The 6,707-nt window shown below is 62.5% G+C and overlaps 1 long non-coding RNA gene across 1 annotated transcript; it reads left to right on the forward strand.

Moving 5' to 3' along the window:
* Positions 1–210: 210 nt before the first annotated feature.
* Positions 211–5,649, forward strand: LOC129520502 (uncharacterized). The gene is made up of 3 exons (XR_008666624.1): positions 211–445; positions 3,023–3,165; positions 5,217–5,649. It is a non-coding gene; the product is annotated as an uncharacterized LOC129520502 (long non-coding RNA).
* The last annotated feature ends 1,058 nt before the right edge of the window (positions 5,650–6,707 follow it).

Below are 6,707 nucleotides of genomic sequence, written 5' to 3' on the forward strand. Positions count from 1 at the left end.
AAAGGCGCTGGAACTGCCTCTAGCAGCCATCCCATCCGGGCAGGTCCCAGAAGGAACACCGTGCTGCCCGTGCTGGTGTTGGGAGCGCCCAGGGGACCGCCTGGCTGGTGCCCCTCCCACCCGGTGCTGCTGGACGGGGAAGGCCACGCGGGGCTGACGGAGCCTCAGGCGAGGGACCAAAGTCCACCTTAAGGCTTTTCAGGCAAAAAAGGAGACATCCGTTCACCAGGACTGTCCCTGGGCCTCTCGCCTCCGTGTCTCTCTGTGGCTGTGCCACCTGTGCCCACGCACCTGTTTCTTCCATGAGGAGGAACACGGCAGCCAAGAGCTCCCGAGTCTGATCCACGGCAGGTTCTGGCGCAGGACTCACTCTGATCCTTGGTCTCCAAACCCGGGAACCCGTCCTTTGACCGGTGGGCAGTGGCCAGGAGAGGGCGGGTGTTAGGTGAGATGCGGCTGAGGCTGCTGCGGCCTGGGGCGCGGGCCGGAGTTCTGGAGACTCGGCAGGTAGTGGCTTAGGGGGCGCGATGGGGGGGGGCGATGTGACGGCGCCTCTGGAACAGGACAGGAGTTGGCTGGGTGGCCCCGGCCTCTGTGCTGCCCTGCTGGCTCGGCTCAGGTATACTAGTCTTGGGAAGGGCCGTGGGATGGGACGGTGACTGGGGATTTCTGGGACCTTGGCATTGGAGCAGGCGCCGGGGGCGCCAGATGGACAAGTGTCCTGGAAGGGTCACAGCTGTGGAGCCGTGTGCAAGTGACTTGGCCTCTGTGACCTCCACTGACACCCTAAAAGCCCATGTGACATGGCTCCCCGTCCTTAGCATCCCCAGGCGTCTGTCTCCCCCCCAGAGTCCGGGATATTCACGTGCGCTCCTCGTCTGCTGTTTCCCGAGTGGCCCTGCAGGGGCTGGGGGACCCTGAACCCCAAGCCCAGGCCGCCCCCATCCCCTCAGACCTACACACAGGGTGCCAGGTGACATCATGTGTCCTTGCTCACCTGGAGCCGCGTGGAGCTACGTGCAGAAGTGGGGAGAAGGGTCCTGTCGCCAAGTCCAGCCCCCAACCGGGCGGCGTGGGGGCCTTCTCTCGCCTGCCCACCCCCCCACCCCGAGCTGCCGACCTGGTCCCGGGAGCCGGGCCCCGTTTCTCCAGGAGCCGGGCTCCTCCGTACTCCCCAGCGCGGACCTTCCTCTCGCGGGGGCACCGCTAGCAGAGGGCATGGCCATTTCCCCACGTGGGACACAACCCAACTCTGATTCCCGACCCAGCCTCCTGTGCAGATCCCTTCTTCACCAGAACACGGCTTCCCCGATAGAAGGGGTGCTGTGCGTGGGCGCTCGCCCACCGTGGGTGCCCCGCCCTCAGGCTCCTAAGTCTCCTTCTGGGGAGGCGGGGAGGACGGGGTCCCTCGTGTGCCCGGGGAGCCTGCTGGCCTGGCCAGATGGAGCCGGTGTGCGTGCAGCCTAGTGGCTCTTCTCTGGTTTTGGGGACGAGCCTCCTGGGCCCCACACGTGGTGGGTCGAGGTCCTGGCTGTGTGAGCCCCGGGCCTGCAAGGTTGTGGGAGGCAGGAGCGCCCAGGCGGCTCCCCGCAGCCTCCCCCTGCAGTGGGAGTAGCTGCCCCCGCTGCAGGCCCAAGCCCCGCGTCCTTCCAGGCAGGAGTGTCCCCTGCGGCCCCCAACGGCTGCTCCTGCTCGAGCCCCCGGGGTGGGGGGCGGAGGGCTCCACGGGGCCGGGTCTGTGCATCCCGCCTCCACCCTGCACGCGGGGCCCCGGGACCGGGCTCAGCCCTGCGCATGTGCCGCCATGTGCCGCCCACCCAGCCGGGCACCTGCTCTTGGGGGCTCGGGGGCTTGGGGGGCTCGGGCATGACCGCCAACCCTTCCCACCCCCCCCTGGCTCTCGTCCTGCACGGTTGATCCAGGCCCAGGACCTCCTGTCCCCTCCTCCCCAACCCCCTGCCAGCCCCACCCCTGAGAAAGTTCAGCTCAGGGGTCCCCAGGGCTGCACAGGAAATGCTTTGCACACCACGGGTCAGCCAGGCTATTTTCTGTCCCAGAACCGGAGGGAGGCTGGGCTGCGAGCCGCCAGTCACGACAGGCCACCCTTCTCGGCCTCGCTCCCGCGGCCTTCTCGGTCTCTACGAGTTTTCTAAAAAAGATTTTATTTATTTATTCCTGAGAGACACAGAGACAGAGAGAGGCAGAGACACAGGCAGAGGGAGAAGCAGGCTCCATGCAGGGAGCCCAGTGGGGCACTTCATCCCGGGACCCAGGGACCCCACCCTGTGCCCAAGGCAGGCACTCATCCGCGGGGCCCCTGGGTGCCCCGCTGCCTCTCCCATCTCTACCTTGTCTCTGTCTTTCCTGCCCCAGAGGCTTTTAGACCCTCTGTCCTCTGCCTCCTTGTGCTTGATGGCCACCTGCACACCCTTCAAAGCTCAGCTCAGTGCCACCTCCTGCAGAAAGCCTCCCTGAGCCCCAGCCTCAGCCCCCGAGCCCTGAGCCCCAGCCCGTGAGGATGAGCAGCACTTCTGCCCCGGGGCCAGCCCCCCCTCCCCCGGGCTCAGGCTGCAGGGCGCCAGCCCGTGTCAAGGCTCCAGCCTTCCTAACAGCGGCCGCTGAGCACCATCCATGGGGTGGGGTGAGCGGCGCCGGGTGGGATCAGGGCCCAATCCCTTGGGACCGTCGCCCGGCTATAAGGGGCATGGGCTGCCCGAGGTCGTGGCGGGGCCCCCAACGACCTGCCACCAGGCCAGCGGGCCTAAAGCAACACGGTTTCGCTTTCACAGGCCTGGGGGTTGGTGTGTGAAATGCACCCCCCCCCGGGTCCAAGGCTGCGTCTCTGCAGCCTCTGGAGGAGAACCCGTGTCCCCACTTGTTTTCGCCCCCAGAGGCCACCTGGCCCCCTGGCCCGTGACCCCGTCCCTTTTCCCCATCATTACAGCTCCTTGCAGTCCCCATATCCCGTCGCTCTGACATCCGCCTTCCTCTCCCACTTCTCGCGGCCCCATTGGTGATCTAGGACTGTCTCCCCGGCTGCTGTCAGCTGACCGATGACGCTGCGTCCCTCTGCGACCCCAACCAGCCTTTAATCCTCCGTGGAACATAACACGCTCCGCAGGGGCCGAAGACCGGGATGTGGACATCGGGATGGGGGCCGGCCAGGTCGGTCCGCCAGTGTGCTGGGAAGGGGACTGGGAGCACATCCGAGGGCTTGGGGGGCTGACCTCGCGAGGGGCGTGCAGGTCCTCTGTGCTCCTCACCCAGCCTCCAGCCCTCAGATGCCCTGCATCCCTTCCGTGGGTACACGTGTCGCCACGAGGAAAGACCCGGGGCTGCCCACAATGGGAGGAGCCGGGGACTGGGTCACGCGTCCCTTCCCTCCACCTGGTGCGCCAGGTGCGATCACGTGGGGTGGGGGGCTGAGGCGTGAGGATCTCCCCCTATGGGGCTCAGAGGGGCCTCCACTTCGTCTGCGGGGAGAAGAGGCCAGGGAGACCCAAGGAGGTTGCATCTCGTCCTCATCTGAGTTTTGAAGGCTGAATAGGAGTTCACCAGGTGAAGGTGGGAAAGTGTGACTAGACGGGAGGCACCTCCTTTGGCCGAAGTCCCCCCGGAGTTGCCACAGCCCACCCGGGACATCTTTGTCAGGGTCTCTCATCAGGGCAAAGAGGGGAGTTGATTTCACACCCAGTCTCCAACCTGAGATGGACTCTTCGTGTGCGGAGAAGGCGTCACACTTGCCTACATCACCTGTAACGTCTTAACTGATTTTTGTGTTTTTTTTTTTTCTTCCCAGCTAAAGAAACCAAGGCTCAGTGAAGGCGTGAACCTTTCCCCCTGCCCCACGGCCACGGCCCCACGGCAGGACCTCGGCCCTCCTGCTTCCGTGCCAGGCCTCAGGCTGCCGCTGACTGTGGGGTCCCCTCCCAGGTGCTGAGGCAGCTGGGACCCGGGCCTGGGCTGCCCAGTGTTCTTCCCCAAAGGGCTTTCCTTTTTTTTTTTTTTTTTTAATTTTTAAAATGTTTTTTTTTTAATTTTTATTGGAGTTCAATTTGCCAACATATAGCATAACACCCAGTGCTCATCCCATCAAGTGCCAAAGGGCTTTCCTGAAGGTGGAAGTGGGTCCCGAGGCCCTGGTGGGTGTGCATTGTTCAGCTGCACCTGGAGGGTGAGCTCATGTCAGCAGATAGCAGGGAAGGAGCTGCGGGCGGGGACGGGGGGACGGGACAGGGGATGGGACGGGAGGCCTGAGCAGCCTGGGGCCTGGCCCTGCCTCCACCTGTCTCCTCTTCCTGGGAGCGGGTCCTTTCCCTGAGTCCTGGGCTGACCGTCAGGACACCAGGGGACCTGGTGATGCCAGGAAAGTCCCTCCGTTTCCCTGTCTAAAAATGAGGGTTGAGTTAGATCGGGGTTTTCCTGTCTGCTGAACACCAGTCCTACGGAATATTCTCCAAGAAAAGGGTTGCACAGTCAAAGGAGGGAAAAGCCGGAGAGCCCTTCTGCTCCGGGACCTTCACAGTGCACATGACGTATTAAAGGCTCTGAGAAGTCCTGAAACGAGGAAACCCACGTTGGCCAGGGTCTGTCCCCCCCCCCCCCTCGCCTTTCTGGCAGCTTGGGCGGGGACACGTGATGTAGGCTCAGGACTGGGTCCCCGAGCGTGAGGGACTGCAGTGGGTCCACCGAGAGAGGCTGGGCCTGCAGGCAGGAGGCACGGGCGTCTGGAGCAGGACCCCGCGGGGGTCACCGCAGCTGGAGCGCCTGGCGTTGAGCTTCCCTGGGTTCACGGTGTTCTCTGAGCCACTTTTTTCAGTCTTCCTGTTACTACCGCGTCTTCTTCCAAGAACATTTCCCACCCGTGTGAGCCCGCATGGTTACTACCGTGGACGCACCCGGCATCTTGACTGAGCACATGGCAGGTGCTCAATAAATGTTGGCCGAATGAACCTGTACAACCCGTTTCCTTTTAGTTTTCTCTTTTTTTTTAAAGATTTTTGTTTTTATTTATTCATGAGAGATACAGAGAGAGAGAGAGAGGCAGAGACACAGGCAGAGGGAGAAGCAGGCCCCATGCAGGTCCCATGCATGGGACTCGATCCTGGCACCCCAGGTCACGCCCTGGGCTGAAGGCAGCACTAAACCGCTGAGCCACCCAGGCATCCCTACAACCCGTTTCTGACCCCCGATTGAGCCCAGTTTCCTATTTTCAGCAATCCAATCCGACTTGGTCCAGCTGCGCAGCTCCTGAGGATGGACCTTCCATGGGATGATGCCGTGGAGGGTCCTGTCCCCCGGGACCCCCAAGTCCTCTGCGGGAGATGGACCTGTGCCAGCGCAGAGGACCCGACAGTGTCTTCAGGGACATGGAGCGTCTCGCTAGCTGAGACCTTCCAGGTTGGTGCTCCCGACCCAGGTCTTGAGGAACGGAGAGGTCAGGTTGCACAGGAGAACATTCCAGGCTGAGGAAACAGCACAAGCCCGGGGTAGCAGCCTGGGGGAGGCCGGCCTGGTCTGAGCACAGCGACAGGCAAGGCCCAGGGTCCAGGCCACAGAGACCGACTTTCAGTGAGGGTGAGAGTCACAGAAGGGTGGAGCGGGGCGGGCCGTGGGGTTGGCCTCAAGGGCAGTGTGGTGCCCCCAAGAAGAGCGTGGGTTCTGGGGACCCACAGCCAGGTGTTGACGCTTAGGAGCTATGGCTCGGGCAGGTCGCTTGGACTTCCTCCTCTGTAGGAAGGGACCTGATGACTCTCGGTAGCATCACTGCAAGGGTTTGAGACATTTGAGGTTCACGGTACTTAGTGTATCGCAGGCGCCCACCAGGAGATCACGGGCCATCATCAGACCGCCATGTGAGGAACGTGAGCTCCTTCACTACATGGGCTCCTGGACGGTAGGGGTCGGGCCTCCTATCCTGTCATCCTTCGCATGGCATCTGGCACAGGACGGGTGCGAGGCGACGTTGTTGGATGAAGATGGATGGGCGGAGCGTGGCACTGGCGTGGAGTAAGGGTGGGGGCGGCCTCTCGGTCCCCCCACAGGGGACAGACGTGTGCCGCGTGACCCTGCCACTTTCACTGCAGGGGCTGGGGAAGAGCAAGGCTTCAGAGACCCGAGAGGGTCTTGCCCGTGCAACACAGAGAAATGAGAAGCTTTGGGTTTGGGACGTGCTGACTTGGGAGCGCCCGATGGGTCCAGGAGAGAGAGAGAGAGAGAGACCAGGCTGCTTTTGGGTGCTTCTAGGAGTTTGGCAGGGGAGGAGATGCAGGGGAGCAGGTGCAAACATGCGGGGTGGGGGGCAGATGCAAACACTCCAGGCTGGCACCTGGGCCGTCCTGTGGCATTTTGTTGGTCACAGCAGGCCAGGAGGCTGGCCCAGGGTCAAGGGGAAGGGAAGCAGCCTGCATCTCTTTAGCAAGAAAAGCTACAAAGGCACAGACAAAGGCAGTGGGGCCAGGGAGGGGTGAAGCTGTAGAGTCCCGAGTGCGATGCAAAATGGGGGGGAATTAGCCCATTGTTTTAAAATCCGAGTTCCCTGTCAACTAAAGGTTTTGAACGTTTTTCCCCAGGGATCCTTGTAAGGCTTGGGGGAGGGTGACGGGGTGGAGGTTTTCTCTGGGCTGCTGTAAAGGCCTCTTACCATCGTATTAACGGTGTATTAGTCACTTGGCGATAAACACTGGTGAGGACTCTGCACATCTGGT

Source organism: Nyctereutes procyonoides, unplaced genomic scaffold, assembly GCF_905146905.1.
Source record: "Nyctereutes procyonoides isolate TBG_1078 unplaced genomic scaffold, NYPRO_anot_genome, whole genome shotgun sequence".
Classification (NCBI taxonomy): domain Eukaryota; kingdom Metazoa; phylum Chordata; class Mammalia; order Carnivora; family Canidae; genus Nyctereutes; species Nyctereutes procyonoides.